This window comes from Ovis canadensis, chromosome 4, assembly GCF_042477335.2.
Source record: "Ovis canadensis isolate MfBH-ARS-UI-01 breed Bighorn chromosome 4, ARS-UI_OviCan_v2, whole genome shotgun sequence".
NCBI classification, from domain to species: domain Eukaryota; kingdom Metazoa; phylum Chordata; class Mammalia; order Artiodactyla; family Bovidae; genus Ovis; species Ovis canadensis.
In genome coordinates, this window is record NC_091248.1 from 127,028,678 (window position 1) to 127,048,561 (window position 19,884).

A 19,884-nucleotide genomic window follows, 5' to 3' on the forward strand; every position below is an offset into this window, starting at 1 on the left:
AGCGTCCGACCTGCCCGCGGGGCCACGAGCGTCTCGGGCTTCGGTCCCCCTGCGCCCCGAGGGAATCTCCCCGCTGCAGGGACCAGCCGGGCCGCCCCTCCCCATGCCAGTCCCGGGAGGCCCGCGCCGTCTCCCCAGGGGCCGCAGCCACGTCGCCTCTGCGGCTTTGGGTCCCGGCCCCCGCGCTCGGGGCTTCTGTGTGTTCACTTCCTTGGCCAGCGGTCCCTCCTGTTCACCTTCGAGTTGAAATGAAAAACGTCCTTCCAGCAATAAGAATATAGTTCACTATATCCCGGTAGGCAGCACTTGCAACTTTCTCTAACGTGCGGGTGACCTATAAAAATGTTTTTTAATGCAGTGGACAACGGAACACAACACCAATACCTGAAATTATTTCGCTCAAAAAGTTGGTAAGGGAAGATGTTCATGACACTTTAAGAGAAGTCTGTCAAGGATGGTTATATGATTTTATATATTATGTATATAATATATATTAGGTATATCATGATTACATAGATAATCATTGGAAGGTTTGGAAGCATATGGTCTAAGTAGTTCTCTAACAATCAGACCACAAGCCATTTTTGTGCATTTTCTAACTTAGATGCTTTACGTTTTGTAGTAACGACAGTAATGTTTTAAAAATATTTTGTAATAGCAAGAGTAGTATTTTTTAAACGAGGAGAGAAAAATAAGTCGCAGAACTCCTCTAAAGGCGAACCGGAACGGGCGGACAGAAAGCGACTCTGACTGACGCCCCCGTGTGGCAGTGCAGATGCATTGCCACCCAGCATTTCTTCTAAACCGGACTCCTGGGCGGAGAGGGACCTGCGCACCACGTGCTCGGTACTCCGCAGGGCTGCGGCTCTGGCCGCCCCGGGCCTTAAGGTGCCCTTTGTTTTCTCACCATCGCCTGGAGCTGAACATGCCGCAAGGGGGTCATCCCGCATGCGTACTTTGTGTATGAACGTGGAATCTCCCCAGGAGGAGAGGGTGTGGGGGAGGCGACACTTTACTCACAGTGTTGCCTTTGCGGGAGGTCTTTTCGGGTGCCTGACTTTCTTTTTCTCACTGATGCTAGCTAGCCCAGCTGGTTTCTGATGTGCGCCCCACCCTCCGACCTTGCCTCTCAAATGTGGGAGTGTGATGGGGGATAGGGGATTCCTAATTGGAGCCCTTGCACCCTTTGGCCTTTTGGAGGAAATTCGTGAGCAGGAAAAGTCGACCCACAAACTGCAGGAGAATGTTCTGGAATCTGCCCCAGGCTCCTTTACCTTTTTTTCTTTTCCTTTTAGCTTTTCTTCCATATCATCTTTCCTTCCCAAATAACCCATCCCCTGTACCAAGGGTGCATCCCTGAAGCTTGTATAATTGGGGAATATGAAAAAAAAATCTTCACAAAATTCCAAGTTTTAAAAAGTCCATACACAGGTGACACAAGGGATGCTGTCTGAAGCTTCCTTAGCTTCACAGAAAAGTCCTTGATTTTAAAAAAAAGGCTGTCAGAACCTAGCCAAGTCTTGTCTATGTTGGGCCTTGTGCAATGGGGTTACTGTGGGGAGAACTCAGGTTCTAGGATGTGAAAGTTCTATTATTTACTGGTTCTATTATTTACTTGGGCCCATCTGCCAGCCTCTCTGGGGCTCTCCTTGCTCACATGTAGACCCAGATTACATCAGGCTATTCTGCAAACCTTCCTGGGTCTGGCCTTTCTTTTGCACTCATCTGCTTTGACACTGGACCCAGCTGAACACTACTGGGTCCGCTCCTCTCACTGTGGCCTGTCTGGTGGTGACTCATGTACTAGCTTGGGCTTCCAAGGTGGCATTATGGGTAAAGAACCGCCTACCAGTGCAGGAGACAGAAGAGACTCAGATTTGGTCCCTGGGTTGGGAAGATCCCCTGGAGGAGGCAGGGCAATCCACTCCAGTACTCCTGCCTGGAGAATCCCATGGATAGAGGAACCTGGCAGACTACAGTCCACAGAGTGCAAGAGCTGGACACAACTGAAGTGACTTAACACTTATGTTCTCATGACACCATGTGTCAATCACCTCCCAGATTACCTTGGAGAAGGGGCTTCTTCATTCTCAAGGAAACAGAGGTGTTACCTCCATGGTGATGGTGCTTCTATGATGGGACCCATCACCTGCCTTGTGGAGGAGGAGAACAGCACGGGGGTAGATGCAGCCTGGCCTTCAGTGACCATCTGTGTGAATTCTTCCCAGGAGAGAAGATCTGATCGGGTTGGTTCTTTCATCTAATAGGTGGTGCCCCAAGCCAAGGCCCTCAAAGCTGGTTGGAGGGCAGAAGAGCACTGCTGGGCTAACATTTTGTACTTGGCAAAATAGCCAGCAGCTTTATGTAGAGAGATCTACCAGGGATTACCTTCCTCCAAAGAGAGTTGTGGGCATGAAAAGCCTATAGAGTTTGTGAGCCTCGTCCGGTGTCAGTCCTCATCTACTCTGGCCCTTTGCACTGGGTACATCTCTGGGCAAGGACAGTGACTTGCTCCTCTTTGTATTCCCCAAGATGGGCAGACAGCCTTGCACACAACTGGTAGGAAAGTGTATGTGTGTGTGCATGTGTGCATGCGTGGGCACACACATATACTAAATATACAGATTTTTCTTTTTTCTTCAGAGTCAACCTTGTAAAGTAGATAATGTTTGAACTGGATCTTGAAGGATGTTAATAATCAGAGAGCATCCCAGACCAGAGGATGGTAGCAGAGATGTGAGCTGGGGAACAGCATAGAAAGAAGGGGGGCCAGAGGGTACAAAGCCCGTTTCAGAGAAGGAACGTGATCAGTTAGGACTTTGAGTCACAAAGGAAAATGGACTGAGTCGTATTATAACAAGCTTTACAGACTTTATTCTGGGGGTGGGGGGCCCTGGGTTAGATAACAAAGGTCAAGCAGGGAATAAGCCAGTCACGGTGCTGACACAGAGATGTCCCTGAAGGTGATGGGCAGGAGGGGTTGAGAGGGATGTAACATTGGTCAGGCGGCTGCTACTGCAAGAGTCCAAGCGTGAGGTGAGGTGAGTTCTGACCAAACGAAGCAGGAGTGGGATACAAGGGGATGAATAGACTGGAGACCAGCACTTCACAAATGTTTGACACCGTGGTGCTCAAGGCCAGACAAGCCTGTGTGTGTCCTATGGTCTGAGCACTGCCTGAAAAACTCTTAGCAAACCGGAAGTTGTATTGAGTGGCCATGCTTTAACGATCCAGCCCAGATGGCACGTTAAAAAGCAGAGACATTACTTTGCCAACAAAGGTTAAGGCTATGTTTTTTCCAGTAGTCATGTACGGATGTGAGAGTTGGACTATAAAGAAAGTCAAGTGCTCAAGAATTGATGTTCTTGAACTGTGGTGTTGGAGAAGACTCTTCAGAGCCCCTGGGACTACGAGGAGATCCAACCAGTCCATCCTAAAGGAAATCAGTCCTGAATATTCATTGGAAGGACTGATGCTGAAGTGGAAGCTCTAATCGTTTGGCCACCTGATGTGAAGAACTGACTCACTGGAAAATACCCTGATGCTGGGAAAGGATGACAGAGGATGAGATGGTTGGATGGCATCACCGACGCAAGGGACATGAATTTGAGTAGGCTCTGGGAATTGGTGATGGATAGGGAGGCCTGGCATGTTGCAGTCCATGGGGTCGCAAAGAGCTGGACACGACTGAGCGACTGAGCTGAACTGGTAAATCTTGTTATCGCTCTGTAACGCTCCTATGATTATTTGAATTTTTAAACATTGTTTGCCATATGAACCACTGAAGAAGGTTGGTGATTCGAGGCTTCCCGTGGCCTCCCTCGCTCCTCCCCACTTTCACTCTGGGACTCCCCCCTTGCCTCAGTCTGCGCAGCACAGCTCCAGGGAGGCTCAGTTTCCCCCGAGATGGAGTCACCCTCAGCCAACCTGGAGGGAATTCCTGGTGTGGCTTTAGAGAGCCAGGGGCCAGATGGGCATGCGGCAGATGTGTAGGGATGCTTCAGTGCCCTGGCATCCATGATTGCCCCTCATGCTTTCTAGAACTTTCAATGGCCTCAGTTATTTCGATACGCAGGTGTCAGCTTGCCTACACTGAGGATGTCAGTGCCTGACAACAGCTTAGACACTGACTCGTCCCAGGGCTCCTGCGGCTTCCCTGGGATCAGAGCTATGAGCCTCAAGAATGAAGAATTGAACCCCAGGGGATTCCAGGCTCCCTCAGCAGAGGCAAAGCCTCTAGGCCTGGATCAGCCCCTGAGCAGAAGTGAGGTCACCTTGAGCCAGTAAAGGTGAGACGAACAGCGAGAGTTTCAGTGGGCCTTGCGTGTGTGCTCAGGTGTATCCAACTCTTTTGAGATGTCATGGACTGCAGCCATCAGGCTCCTCTGTGCATGGGATTCTCCAGGCAAGAATCCTGGAGTGGGTTGCCATGCCCTCCTCCAGGGGATCCTTCCAACCCAGGGATCAAACCCTCATCTCCTGCGTCTCGCACGTGTATTCTTTACCACTGAGCCACTAAGGACAACCCTTACGTGGGCCTTACTTTAAGCAAACCCCACATGTGGAAAAATCCAGACATATTTTCATACCAGCATCAGAGTTTGTTTTTAAGTTTATTTTAAAGAATGACTGCTGCTGCTGCTGCTGCTGCTGAGTCGCTTCAGTCGTGTCTGACTCTGCGAGACCCCATAGACGGCAGCCCACCAGGCTCCCCCATCCCTGGGATTCTCCAGGCAAGAACGCTGGAGTGGGTTGCCATTTCCTTCTCCACTGCATGAAAGTGAAAAGTGAAAGGGAATTTGCTCAGTTGTGTCCGACTCTTCGTGACCCCCTGGACTGCAGCCTACCAGGCTCCTCTGTCCATGGGATTTTCCAGGCAAGAGTACTGGAGTGGGGTGCCATTGCCTTCTCCGATAAAGAATGACTAAGGTTATTGAATTTCCCCATAACTAAATTCCCCGCAGATTTTGGGAATGGTGTTTCAGTTAAGAAAAAAAACAAACCCAAACATTTCTTACCATGTACATTCACGAACACTTACTGTGCAGATCATGGCCTACCCCAGCAATGACATCATTAATTATAAGAGAAACAATATTACTCAGATTATGACTCATATTTACAAAAGACGTTGAAGTTTTATAAGGCTGGCCCTTGAGTCAGCCATTTTTGATGACCTTGTAATGAGAATAATGCCGCCTCTGGCTTTGAAGGTGAAGCCAGTCACATCAAAGGCTAGTCAGATGAAATTAGGAGTATTTTATAGGGACACCGAGTCCTTTCTAGCTTGGCAAGGGACAAAACTTACTCAGTAGCACTTAGTCAACAAGCCCATACTGCGTACCTGCAGGTCGTCAGCCTGGAGAGTATATAATCAAGGTGACCACATTTTGTAAACAAAACTCCCAGGTTTTCAGTATAACAAAGAATTTTTATGTCACTTTCTGGTGCCAAGAGATCGTCTGGGTAATGTAATTTGGACCCTCGAAGCAGAAAAACCTGGGCCAATTCATGGATTCGTCTGGATAAAAGAGAATATCTGAAACGATGATTGTTCCCAAAAATAAGCACACAAGGCGGTTTGCTCCACTGACACTGCTCAGGCTGAAGCTCCACGAGGGACGGGGAGACAACATCCCGCCTCGCTCAGGAGGTGTGCTAGGTCCTTCCTGCGAGCGCAGGGCGGTTTCTTAGAGCACACAGGGTCAGTAGGAATTTGCTAAGCAGACAAAGGGTGGGGGGCAAGGGACATTCCAGACAGGGATCAGAAAGTCTGAAGCATGAGGAATGGTGGATTATGACACTCTTCTCAAGAACTCACAGAAATTAGAAAATACTTTGAAACGAATGCCGATAAACATAGAACAGATGTAAAATTTGTGTGTTACACCTCCAGTCATACTTGGATGGACTTAAAAAATTTTAATTTATTTTTGGCTGCACTGGGTCTCCGTTGCTGGGCACAGGGTTTCTCTAGGTGCGGCCAGTGGGGGCTACTCTCCATGGTGGTGCACGGCTTCCCATTGCAGTGGCTTCTCTTGTTGCAGAGCATGGGTTTTATGCGCGCAAGCTCAGTAGACATGGAGTGTTGGCTTAGTTGCTCCAAGGCGTGTGGGATCTTCCCGGACCAGGGATGAACCTGTGTTCCCTGCATTGGCCGGTGGATTCTTAACTACTGGACCAGCAAGGAAGTCCCCTCATTATTTAAAGTTCAGTATCTTAGCAAAATGACCACACAAGTGATATTATGTCTTCTGTGCCTCACGTCAAAAGAAAATGATGAAAAAAAAATTTAAAAATTAGAAAAAAGGGAAATGATGTTAGTTTGTTACATTATTGATGAAGTTGAATTTGGATAATGAATTGAAGTGGTGTTTGGCAGATTTTTCTGTATCCTGTTCCCTGATACTTTTCATCTAACAAATTAAGCATCCGTTAATGATTCTTATCTAAGTTTTTACAATGACAGTCATAAATTGATGATTTTATATTTCAGTCCTTCTTTTTACCTTTATTAATTGACTTGTTGGTAAAGACTTTTGTAAAGCTTTCTTTTCTCTACCTAAAAAATTTTAAAAACCTTAGTAACATGGATTTATGGATTCTGTAATGAGTTACAATGTTTGTGCGTGTGTGCTAAGTTGCTACAGTTGTGTCCGACGCTTTGCAACCCTGTGGACCCTTGCCTGCCAGGCTCTTCTGTCCATGGGATTCTCCAGGCAAGAATACTGGAGTGGGTCACCATGCCCTCCTCAGGGGATCTTCCCGACCCAGGGTTCAAACCCACATCTCTTATGTCTCCTGCACTGGCAGACAGGTTCTTTACCACTAGCAACAGCTGGAAAGCCCCAGTGAGCTATAACACATTCCTTTATTTGTTTTGATGCTCAACTTGTCCCAGATTTAGCTAGTGGTGAGCCTCTTCAAGCTGGCCCTGTGCTCTCTTGACGTGTCCCCATAAGTTTTGGGGCACTTTCCTACTTCCTAGCACAAAATGTTCCATAGTTCACCTTTTAGGATTTTTGTCCAGCCCTGGAATCAGCCATGTCTCCAAGTTTCTGGCTCTTTTTAATGGTATTTAATAACTACAATATGGGCATGAGGAGCGCTCACTGCAACGGAGATGTTTCTAGTGCTCTTCAGAGAGCAGAGTTAAGAAGCGTATGTGTGTACTGTGGGCATGTATTCGCATAGCTACTGACAATTCCAGTCCAGCTCCGCAGTTCTTCCTTGCCTGTCTCCATTCCATATTTATATCTCCTGTCTCAGGATTAGAACCCTGGTTCCCCCAAATATCAAAAATTTATTCATTTGCTCAAAAACATAGGTTTTGTAAGTTGTACCAAACAATTTTCAGTTCAGTCACTCAGTCGTGTCCGACTCTTTGTGACCCCACAGACTGCAGCACGCCAGGCTTCCCTGTCCATCACCAACTTCCGAAACTTGCTCAAACTGTGTCCATCAAGTCAGTGATGCCATCCAACCATCTCATCCTCTGTCGTCCTCTTCTCCTCCTGCCTTCAATCTTTCCAGCATCAGCGTCTTTTCCAATAAGTCAGTTCTTCGCATCAGGTGGCCAAAGTATTGGAGTTTCAGCCTCAGCATCCTTCCAATGAATATTCAGACTGATTTCCTTTAGGATGGGCTGGTTGGATCTCCTTGCAGTCCAAGGGACTCTCTAGAGTCTTCTCCAACACTACAGTCAAAAGCATTCATTCTTCAGCACTCAGCTTTCTTTATAGTCCAACTCTCACATCAAGTAAAGTAAAACAACTTTACTTCTAAGTAAAGTTCAGTATCTTTTTCCCCTTAGTATATATACCACTGAATGTACTTTCTTCTTTGTGGTCAAATTATCAGTGGGACATACCATTGGGTTTCTGGGTTTTGTTTATATTTTCAGGTTAGTCTTTCCATAATTTAGTTGTTTTTTTGGAAATGTAATAAAACATTAAAATGATTCAAATTTGAGGCTATATAAAAGTGTACACTCTGCTGCTGCTGCTAAGTCGCTTCAGTTGTGTCCATCTCTGTGCGACCCCACAGACGGCAGCCCATTAGGCTCCTCTGTCCCTGGGATTCTCCAGGCAAGAATACTGGAGTAGGTTGCCATTTCCTTCTCCAATGCATGAAAGTGAAAAGTGAAAGTGAAGTCGCTCAGTCGTGCCAGACTCTCAGTGACCCCACAGACTGCAGCCTACCAGGCTTCGTCCATGGGATTTTCCAGGCAAGAGTACTGGAGTGGGGTGCCATCGCCTTCTCCAAAAGTGTACACTCAGGAAGGACCAATTCTCTACTCTAGCCCTTACATCTCATTACCGTTCTCCCCGAGTCATGTTCTATTTCTTGATCTGGATGTGAGATTACACGGGTGTATTTATTATTATTATTCATAAAGTGGAATGCCTAGGATTTATGCATTTTCTGTACATTTTACGCACAAATGAAAAAGTGAAAAAAAAAAGACCCAATGAGATGTGTCAGTCAGTATTCATCCGAGAAGCAAAATCACCCTAAGTATTATTGAACAAGGGAATTATAGAGCCTTACACAATTTATCCTGAAGTGAAAGTCCAGAAGAGGGAGTTGGAGGATCAAAGAACAGTCAAGATCCTGCCAAAAGTCAAGACGTAGCTGCGATGAGAGGAAAGAAGAGGGGAAAGGCTGAGATGGGCAACAGAGCCCCCAAGTCCACCCCTCAGGACTGGGGTGAAGGTTGGGAAGATGAAAATCGAGCTGGGGGTAAGTTGGTAGATGGAGCTACTGAGGAAAGGGAGGAAGGCAAAGGAGGCCCAGCGCTTAGCAGTTATTTTTCTAGCTGGTGCCTTCATGGTGGTACCAAGAAAAATGAGACTGCAAGATTGTGAGCAGAAGTTTCTGGGGGCTAAAATTGGGAGGGAGATCTATGGGGAAGAGGAGAGCCAAAAAGTGCGACTTTTCTGTAAGGCAAAATTTCCATATCTTCAGAACTATCTGAGAATCAGTAGAAATTTCAGTGCACAGTGGGTGTGGGCATTTCAACACAGGTGAGAAAGCATTTATTAGCTACCACTTATAAGCAAGGGGGTATAGCTCAGGGGTAGAGCATTTGACTGCAGATCAAGAGGTCCCTGGTTCAAATCCAGGTGCCCCCTCAAGTAAGTCTTGTTTTAGTACCTACACCAAATTACACCTTCAGGTGGGCAGATTGAGGTGTGCAACAGGTGGTAAAGGAGGTGGTGGCAAAGGAATTGGTAAAGTAGAAAGGAAGCTGTCAAGCTCAGCTCCTGGGGTGGGGCAATGGAAAGTCCCAGAACCAGCAAGATGATTCTATCCTAGACCATGGGGACTCCAGGCTCATCTGAGCACTAGAACTACCCGGAAACATATAAACACATACATCCTCCCTGGGCCTGTCTCCAGAGATTCGGGTTTTGTTTGGCTGTTTTCAGCAGTAAAACATCCACTGATGTTCCTTTCTGAAACTTCCTTTCAGTTCCGTCCTGAAACTTCCTTTCATCCACTCACATCACAGAAACATGAGATGATTTTTTTTTCCCCCCCCTGGGGCCACATTTAGCAGCTCCTATACTGGATCATCCTGAAAGCCCTTCTTGGAGAATGGCAGTCGCTTTAGAGGACTTGGATTGAAGGACATGGATTGAAGCATATGAATTGAAGGGTGGGGAGAAGCTTCAGGGCCTCCAGGTGAAGGGGGTCCAGGCTCAGGGGAAGGAGAGGGAATCACAGTGGAGGTGTCCTCATGGGCTGACGGAAAGTAGAAAGAAAGGCGCTGCTGAGATTACAATTATAACAAGGGAAGGGGCTGGGCGTTGAACCACAGGGACCCCATTTTCTCAGCTCCATCTCAGGCCAGCAGTCTTATCCCCTCCCCTCCTTTAGCTCACTTATAAGGAATGTGTCCAAGACAGATAAATTCTCCATCAGCTTTTACCCTTGCCTCCATCTGAGATAAACTATGGAAGAGTGCCTTTTGCTGATCCAGTGGTTACTGGTCATGAGACCCCCACGGGGGAGGACAAAACCCTGGTTCCTGTCGGTGTGGACGTCTTCCTCCCGTAGTGGTTGGATTGCCTTTAGCTTTGGCCCCTGTAATTCCCTGGGTACCCCATCAGCAGCGCAGGGACCACTATGAAGGATGCTGGATCGTTATCCTCCAGGTCCTGCCTGTGAAGGTCATCCACAATAAACTTTTGTATTTGTACTTTATGGAGTTGTCTGCTTCTTTTTTCATTGTTAAAATTCCTTCTCGGTTCAGAGGATGTGATTTGGTCTCTCCACCTTCCAACAACTCCCTTTCAGTTAGTTTTCTGTGACTGAAAAAAATGCCTTTTTTAGCCTCTGGTCCCATGGAATGAGTCTCCATAGGATGGAGGAGAGGTCGGATAGTTTAGGTCCGACCTAAAAGAAAGCCTCTCTAGCTTCTTGCAGCCCCAGGTGAACTTCTCCAGGGCTGACTGGACCCCCATGCCCATTAACATTTATCTTAGAGCCTTGCAGACGTCACCTTTCCTGTGGGTTCATCACCCCTTCACCACGCACACGCACCACCGTTGGGGGGAACTGGGGTCTTTGATGCCTCTCCTATGCTCCCCCTGTAACCAAGCACAGTGAGGTGCTTACAGGAGGCTCTCGGATCTCCGGTCGCTCCACCCCGAGCTGCTTCAGCAGGGTCTGCACAGAGCAGAGACTAAAGAAAGGGCAGTGGTGGCAGTGATGGGCAGTGTTAAGGGAGCATGTGGACGGTGACTGGTGGCTACACAGCAGGGGCTGCAATCCACTTTCAGTCCTGCGATCCAGTGCTGCACCCTGGGCTACATTTCCACCGGAACCTCAGTCACCTGCCTTGAACAGGGACCCTGGAAATGTACTGTGGGTGTCGGCTTTCGGTCCGAGCAGCAAAGACTCACAGGGCCCGTGGGGCGGGGGTCGGTGAGTGGGCTCCAACATGTTTTCTCAGGAAGATGATCTAGGTGACTGCTTCAGTTTTGAGTTTGTTTAGGAATAGGTTGCTGGTCTTACCAGCTCTCCAGAAATAAGTAGAAACTTCTAGTGCGTTACAGGAGTCCTGGGTGTGACCATGAAGGTGAAAGGTAGTTGTGTGCGTGATAAGTCGCTTCAGTCGTGTGACCCCATGGACTGTAGCCTGCCAGGCTCCTCTGTCCATGGGATTCTCTAGGCAAGAATACTGGAGCGGGTTGCCATGCTCTCCTTCAGGGGATCTTCCCAACCCAGTGATCAAACCCGCGTCCCCTGCCTTGCAGGTGGATTCCTTACTGCTGAGCCACTGGAGAAGCATGAAAGGTGGTTATTAGACACCCATAATAAGTAAGGGGGTATAGCTCAGGGGTAGAGCATTTGACTGCAGATCAAGAGGTCCCCGGTTCAAATCCGGGTGCCCCCTACTGCTCTGGACTTTTTATGGAATATTGGAGGAAAGCTGGGAAAGGCAGTGGTTTCCATTCTGTTCTAGTGGATGCTGTTATTCACAGTGGCACCTTGTAGACGGCGGGCCAATTGTCTCCCGAGGAAGCTCTTGCATGCATGCACTCTAAGCTGCTTCAGTCGTGTCTGACTTTTGTGACCCTGTGAACTGTAGCCCACCAGGCTTCTCTGTCCACGGGATTCCCCAGGCAAGAATACTGGAGTTTGGTTGCCATGCCCTCCTCCAGGGGATCTTCCTGTTATTTCAGGTCAATAAACTCACATCATGACCACATGGGGGCGCATCTAGCTAGTTCACAGACTTCAGTCAGTTCAGTCGCTCAGTCGTATCTGACTCTTTGCGACCCCATGAATCGCAGCAGACCAGGCCTCCCTGTCCATCACCAACTCCCGCAGTTCACTCAAACTCACGTCCATCGAGTCCGTGATGCCATCTAGCCATCTCATCCTCTGTCATCCCCTTCTCCTCCTGCCCCCAATCCCTCCCAGCATCAGAGTCTTTTCCAATGAGTCAACTCTTCGCATGAGGTGGCCAAAGTACTGGAGTTTCAGCTTTAGCATCATTCCTTCCAAAGAAATCCCAAGGCTGATCTCCTTCAGAATGGACTGGTTGGATCTCCTTGCAGTCCAAGGGACTCTCAGGGGTCTTCTTCAACACCACAGTTCAAAAGCATCAATTCTTCGGCGCTCCGCTTTCTTTATAGTCCAACTCTCACATCCATACATGACCACTGGAAAAACCACAGCCTTGACTAGATGGACCTTTGCTGGCAAAGTAATGTCTCTGCTTTTCAACATGCTATCTAGGTTGGTCATAACTTTTCTTCCAAGGAGTAAGCGTCTTTTAATTTCATGGCTGCAGTCACCATCTGCAGTGATTTTGGAGCCCCTCAAAATAAAGTCTGACACTGTTTCCACTGTTTCCTCATCTATTTCCCATGAAGCGATGGGACCAGATGCCATGATCTTTGTTTTCTGAATGTTGAGCTTGAAGCCAACTTTTTCACTCTCCTCTTTCACTTTCATCAAGAGGCTTTTTAGTTCCTCTTCCCTTTCTGCCATAAGGGTGGTGTCATCTGCATATCTGAGATTATTGATATTTCTCCCAGCAATCTTGATTCCAGCTTGTGCTTCTTCCAGCCCAGCGTTTCTCATGATGTACTCTTCATAGAAATTAAAGAAGCAGGGTGACAATAAACAGCCTTGACAGACTCCTTTTCCAATTTAGAACCAGTCTGTTGTTCCATGTCCAGTTCTAACTGTTGCTTCCTGACCTGCATATAGGTTTCTCAAGAGGCAGGTCAGGTTGTCTGGTATTCCCATCTCTTCCAGAATTTTCCACAGTTTCTTGTGATCCACATAGTCAAAGGCTTTGGCACAGTCAATAAAGCAGAAATAGATGTTTTTCTGGAACGTTCTTGCTTTTTCGATGATCCAGCGGATGTTGGCAATTTGATCTCTGGTTCCTCTGCCTTTTCTAAAACCAGCTTGAACATCACAGACTTTACTGCCCTGTTTATTCCACTTGAAATTCCGGATCCTCTCACTCTGCTCTTCCTTTCCATTTCTTCAACAATTTGTTGTTCAGTTGCTCAGTTGTGTCCGACTCTTTGCGACCCCATGGACTGCAGCACAATAGTTAAAAGCGAAAATCATACTGTCTGACAGGTTTTCTCTTCCAAAGTGAGGGAATAATAATAACCACTAATAATATAATTGTGGGCTTCCCTGTGGCTCAGATGGTAAAGAATCCACCTGCAATGAAGGAGACCTGGGTTTGATCCCTGGGTCATGAAGATCCCCTGGAGGAGGGCATGGCAGCCCACTCCAGTATTCTTCCCTGGAGAATCCCACGGACAGAGGAGCCTGGAGGGCTACAGTTCATGAGGTCCCAAAGAGTCAGACACAACTGAGCAACTAACGGTAATATCATTGTAGCTGCAAGTTGCTTAGTTATATAAAATATTGCCTAAGAGACATGAGGTTACCACTAACTTTAGGGAAATAAAAAAGATCCACGTTAGGGACTAAGAAGTTCACCAACCTCCCCAGCGTCCCCACCAGCACCCCCAGGTTTAATGCACAGATACACAGGCTGAAGAGACGCCTTCTGGTGTAAGTACTGCAAGTATCTCCCTAGAGATTGGCAGGATCTCTTCAACTCGCTGTTTTGCAGTGCAGAATAAGAGAAAGACCAATTCTCAAGGCCCTTCCAGCAGTAGATGTCCATGCTTCCCCAGGCTGCTGCTGTCACCACACCTGGAGGAGAAGGGGGAGATGCAGGCATGTGAAGCGGTAGGGTTGGGGCACTCCAGGGCCTGAGGGGAGACCTCTATGGGCTGAGCTTGTAGAGGAATGAGTTGCTGGTCTTACCAGCTTCCTAGAAACCAATAGAAACTTCCAGTATGTTACAGGAGTCCTGGGTGTGACTATGAAGGTGAAAGGTAATTATTAGACACCTATAATAAGTAAGGGGGTATAGCTCAGGGGTAGAGCATTTGACTGCAGATCAAGAGGTCCCTGGTTCAAATCCAGGTGCCCCCTGCCTTATTGGATTTTTCATTCATGGAGACTGTTACTTGTTCCATTTTCCTTCATTTCTCCACCAGTTTGGATCCTCCTTGAAACAGGAAGCTTCAGGTCAGCACTAGTACAGGAGCAGCCTGGGTGGACACCCCTTCCCGTGTCTTCCTGCACCAACCCTCCAGGTATCCCGCTTCCTTGTGGCATCTGCGTTTTCTTCTTCTGTGTGTTTCTCATTTCTCCAGCTCCGTTGGATCCTCAAAGAGAAGGCAAGGCCCCCAAAACAGACTGATGGGTGTTTTTAGGGCAGGCTAGAAAGTTGTAGATACAGCTGACTTCCCAGGAACAGACAATAAATGGTAACCCTAAATTACCACCCTCATCCAAAACAGTTTGGCACAGCAGAGCGGGGGTGGGGGTGGGGTCAGACCTATGGGAACAAAGGGTCGGGAGCCCAGGGAGGGGTGTGTGGGCAGTTATGGAGATCTTCTGGCAGCTCTTGGGCTAAAGCAAGGCAATCAGAAGTGGGTTGGGGGTTCATCAGGCAACTTCTCTCCCTTTCTCCTTGTTGATGACCCAACACACCAACTGAGGCCTGGAAAGTTGTAGACTGGATGGAAGATATCTTACTAGGAGCCAGGCCTGGCAGCTTCCAGAAAGTCAGTCCTGGAGGAGATCTATAACTTAATTTTGCAGAGTTTAGTGTCACCACATGGATGAAAGGTGTTTATTAGACTGTGCTGGTGTTCCTGGGGGATAGCTCAGGGGCAGAGCATTTGACTGCAGATCAAGAGGTCCCTGGTTCTGGCACTGGCACAAAGGCGGTCAACAAAGGCACAAAGGTAGATCAATGCAACAGGATAGAGAGCCCAGAAATAAACTCAGGCATCTACAGTCAATTACTCTACAACAAAGGAGACAAGAGTATACAATGGGGAAAAGACAGTCTCTTCAATAAGTGGTGCTGGGAAAACTGGACAGCTACATGAAAAAGAGTAAAATTAGAACATTCTGTAACACCACATACAAAAATGAATTGTAAATGGATTAAAGACCTAAACTCAAAACCAAATACTATAAAACTCCTAAAGGAAAACATAGGCAGAACACTGCTTGACATAAATTGCAGAGATATCTTTTTGGACTGGTCTCCTAGAGTAATGGACATAAAAACAAAAATAAAACAAATGAGACCTAATTAAACTTAAAAGCTTTTGTATAGCAAAGGAAACCATAATAAACAAACTGAAAAGACAACCCACAGAATGGGAGAAAATGTTTGCAAAAGATGCAATAGGCAGGAGATTAATTTTCAAAGTATACAAACAACTCATACAGCTTAATATTAAGAAAAAAAAACTCAATCAAAAGAAAGGGTGAAGATCTATATAGACATTTCTCCAAAGAAGACAACAGACACAGGGAAAGATACTCAATGTCACGAATTATTAGAAAAAGGTAAATCAAAACTAAAAAGAGAGTTACAATACGATCCTGCAATCCTGCTCCTGGGCATGTATCCTGAGAAAACTCTAATCCAGAACAATACATGCAATCACAACATTGTTAATCAGCTATATCCCAATACAACATAAAAAGTTTTTTTTAAAAGATGCCCCTCAATGGTGATTGTTCACTGCAGCCCTGTTTACAATGGGTAAGACAGGGAAGCAACCTAAATGTCCATCAACAGAGGAATGGTACATATATTTGTTGTTGTTCGGTCACTAACTAACCGACTCTGTGACCCCGTGAACTGTAGCACTCCAGGCTCCCCTGTCCTTCACTGTCTCCTAAAGTGTGCTCAGATTCATGCCCACTGAGTCAGTGGTGCTATCTAACCATCCCATCCTCTGCCCGCCCCTTCTCCTTTTGCCTTCAATCTTCCCAGCATCAGACATGTGCAGCGTAAGTGGCAGCTTGCAGCAAGCACTGTGGGCAGTGTTGGAAGCAGGGTCTTAGTTTCCCAGACTGGGAGTCCTAAAACTGGGCCAGAGGAGCCAGCAGTTAGGGCTAAGGTTCCTAGTAGTGTCTGCCTAGTCAAGATGAATTCAGGCAAGGAGGCAGAAGGAAATGGGTAAAGTTAAAGTAAAAATTTTATTGAAAAGAAAAGTACATGCTAAAAGGAGACGGGCTAGCTCAGAGAGAGTTACGCCTTTGGGAAGTTTAAATCCTTTATAAGGGGGCAGTTCTATGGGTCTTTGTCTTCCCATGCCTTATTCCCCCTTGCCTTATTCTGGTTAATTTGTCTCAGGACCTTCCCCTGGGGTGTGCACACCTTAGCCAAGATGGATCTCAAAGTGAAGGCTTCTGGGAGGAACAAGACTCATTCTGGCCTGGAATTATCCTCTGACTTTTGACCCCAAGTCTCTCTGAGCATGTGGAGTGTCCCCTTATCTTTTACTCAGGAATTTTTTCTTCTCTTTGTCCTTGCCACAATTATTCCCTTGAAGTGTTTACAAGAGACTAAGACTGGCTACTTACCAGTCAACAGGGGGCTGATCATAAATTCCTCAACTAAAGCCCACCTATCTCTTATCTCACGAAATGCAAAGAGGAGGCTGGCTGATGGTAAATGTCCAACGTGACACCCATCTATCTCCTAACCTCAAGAGGAGGGGAGGTAGCTGCTGGGGTGTCAAGGCCCCAAGGGGGAAGCTGATAGGTGAAAGGGAGAGATTCCAAAGGTGGGAGAGACAGTTTGCAGCAAAGAAAGTTTACCTGCTTCTTGGCGTGGAGATGGAGGGTGCCAATCAAAGTGAGTTCATCTTACACATTTGCCCACAGATCACAGAGCCTCTGGTAGAATGTGGTTCTTCTCCAGCAGCATTTCTTGGTCTTAGATTTATGTTAGCTTAGGTCCATTCATGATCTAGGGGATTCCTAAATATACTCAGCCACCTTACATTCCATTCCATTCAGTCGCTCAGTCGTGTCTGACTCTTTGCGACCCCATGGACTGCAGCATGCCAGGCCTTCCTGTCCATCACCACCAACTCCCCAAGCTTGCTAAAACTCATGTTCTTCGACTAAGTGATGCCATCCAGCCATCTCATCCTCTGTCGTCCCCTTCTCCTCCTACCTTCAATCTTTCCCAGCAGCAGGGTTCTCAATCCCATCAGGTGGCCAAAGTATTGGAGTTTCAGCTTCAGCATCAGTCCTTCCAATGAACATTCAGGACTGATTTCCTTTAGGAGTCACTGGTTTTCTCTCCTTGCAGTCCAAGGGACTCTCAAGAGTCTTCTCCAACACTGTTAGGGGAAGCACACTGATTGAAACCACCCACCCTGGCTAGGCAGCACAGTAACCATTTGCATGAGTTGTTTTACGACAGGAGGTCCTGGTAAGGAACAGGGAACTAACAAGCCTCCACCAACCAGAAGAGTTCGGGAAAGGTCAAAAGGAGACACCACCTGTCCAACCACCTCCCAGAATCCTTCTCTCTGGCATCCATCTTGGCTGAACAAGGCGTGCACCACCAGGAAGGACTCTAAGTCAGAAGGCTTGGCTAAAGACAACCCGGAAACTAATCCCATCATCATAAAACCCGAGACGGTAAGTCATGTGACAGAGCTGTTCTCCTGGGTTCCCTTACCCTCCTGCTCTCCACCTGGTGCCCTTTCCCAATAAAATCTCTTGCTTTGTCAGCACATGTGTCTCCTCGGACAATTCATTTCCGAGTGTTAGACAAGAGCCCAGTTTCGGGCCCTGGAAGGGGTCCTCTTTCCTACAACAACATCAAAAGCATCAACTCCTCGGTGCTCAGCTTTCTTTATGGTTCAACTCTCACATCCATACGTGACTGCTGGAAAAACTATAGTTTTGACCCTATGGACCTTTGCTGGCAAAATAACATCTCTGTTTTTCAATATGCTGTCTAGGTTTATCATAGCTTATCTTTCAAGGAGCAAGTGTCTTTTAATTTCATGGCTGCAGTCACCATCCGCAGTGATTTTGGAGCCCCCCAAAATAAAGTCTGTCACTGTTTCCACTGTTTCCCCATCCATTTGCCATGAAGTGATGGGACCAGATGCCATGATCTTAGTTTTCTGAATGTTGAGTTTTAAGCCAACTTTTTCACTCTCCTCTTTCACCTTCATCAAGAGGCTCTTTAGTTCTTCACTTTCTACCATAAGGATGGTGTCATCTGCATATCTGAGCTTATTGATATTTCTCCTGGCAATCTTGATTCCAGCTTGTGCATCATCCAGCCCAGCATTTCCATGATGTACTCTGCATAGAAATTAAATAAGCAGGATGACAATATACAGCCTTGACATACTCCTTTCCCAATTTGGAACCAGTCTGTTGTTCCATGTCCAGTTCTAACTGTTGCTTCTTGACCTATATACAAATTTCTCAGGAGACAGGTAAGGTGGTCTGGGATTCCCATCTCTTGAAGAATTTTCCAGTTTGTTGTGATCCAGTTGCAAACCATTTCAGTATTCTTGCCTTGAGAACCCCATGAACAGTATGAAAAGGCAAGAATATAGGACACTGAAAGATGAACTCCCAGGTTGGTAGGTACCCAATATGCTACTGGAGATGAGTAGAGAAATAACTCCATAAAGAATGAAGAGACAAAGCCAAAGCAAAAACAGTGCCCAGTTGTGGATGTGACTGGTGATGGAAGTTAAGTCCAATGCTGTAAAGAACAATATTGCATAGGAACCTGGAATGTTAGGTCCATGAGTCAAGGTAAAATGGAAGTAATCAAACAGGAGATGGCAAGACTGAGCAGAGACATTTTAGGAATCAGCGAACTAAAATAGACTGGAATGGGTGAATTTAACTTAGATGACCATTATATCTACTACTGTGGGCAAGAATACCTTAGAAAAAATGGAGTAGCCCTTATAGTCAAGAAAAGAGTCCAAAATGCAGTACCTGGGTGCAATCTCAAAAATGACAGAATGATCTCTGTTCATTTCCAAGGCAAACCATTCAATATCATAGTAATCCAAGTCTATGCCCTGACCATTAATGCTGAAGAAGCTGAAGTTGAACGGTTCTATAAAGACCTCTAAGACCTTCTACAACTAAAACCCAAAAAAGATGTTCTTTTCATTATAGAGGACTGGAATGCAAAAGTAGAAAGTCAAGAGATACCTGGAGTAACAGGCAAATTTGGCCTTGGAATATGGAATGAAGTAGGGCAAAGGCTAACAGAGTTTTGCCAACAGAACGCACTGGTCATAGAAATCACTCTCTTCCAACAACACAACAGAAGACTCTACACATGGACATCACCAGATGGTCAATACTGAAATCAGATTGATTATATTCTTTGCAGTCAAAGATGGCGAAGCTTTATATAGTCAACAAAAACAAGCCCGGGAGCTGACTGTGGCTCAGATCATGAGCTCCTTATTGCAAAATTCAGACTTAAATTGAAGAAAGTAGGGAATACTACTAAACCATTCAGGTAAGACATAAATCAAATTTCTTATGATTATACAGTGGAAGTAACAAAGAGATTCAAGGGATTAGATCTGACAGAGTGCCTAAAGAACTATGGACGGAGGTTCGTGACATTGTACAGGACACAGTAATTAAGACCATCCCCAAGAAAAAGAAATGCAAAAAGGCAAAATGGTTGTCTGAAGAGGCTTTACAAATAGCTGAGAAAAGAAAAGTGAAACGAAACAGAGGAAAGGAAAGATAGACCCATTTGAATGCAGAGTTCCAAAGAATACCAAGGAGAGATAAGAAAGCCTTCTTAAGTGATCAATGCAAAGAAATAGAGGGAAAAAATAGAATGGGAAAGACTAGAGATCTCTTCAAGAAGATTAGAGATACCAAGGGAACATTTCATGCAAAGATGGGCACAATAAATGACAGAAATGGTATGGATCTAACAGAAGAAGAAGATGTTAAGAACAGGTGGCAAGAATACACAGAAGAACTATACAAAAC

At 46.4% G+C, this 19,884-nt stretch overlaps 3 non-coding genes across 3 annotated transcripts; all 3 read left to right on the plus strand.

The window, feature by feature from the left end:
- The first annotated feature begins 9,062 nt into the window (after nucleotides 1–9,062).
- TRNAC-GCA (transfer RNA cysteine (anticodon GCA)) lies at nucleotides 9,063–9,134 on the plus strand. Its single transcript has one exon. It is a non-coding gene; the product is annotated as a tRNA-Cys (tRNA).
- Nucleotides 9,135–11,332: 2,198 nt separating this feature from the next.
- Nucleotides 11,333–11,404, plus strand: TRNAC-GCA (transfer RNA cysteine (anticodon GCA)). The gene has a single exon. It is a non-coding gene; the product is annotated as a tRNA-Cys (tRNA).
- Nucleotides 11,405–13,917: 2,513 nt separating this feature from the next.
- On the plus strand, nucleotides 13,918–13,989 carry TRNAC-GCA (transfer RNA cysteine (anticodon GCA)). Its single transcript has one exon. It is a non-coding gene; the product is annotated as a tRNA-Cys (tRNA).
- Nucleotides 13,990–19,884: the final 5,895 nt, after the last annotated feature.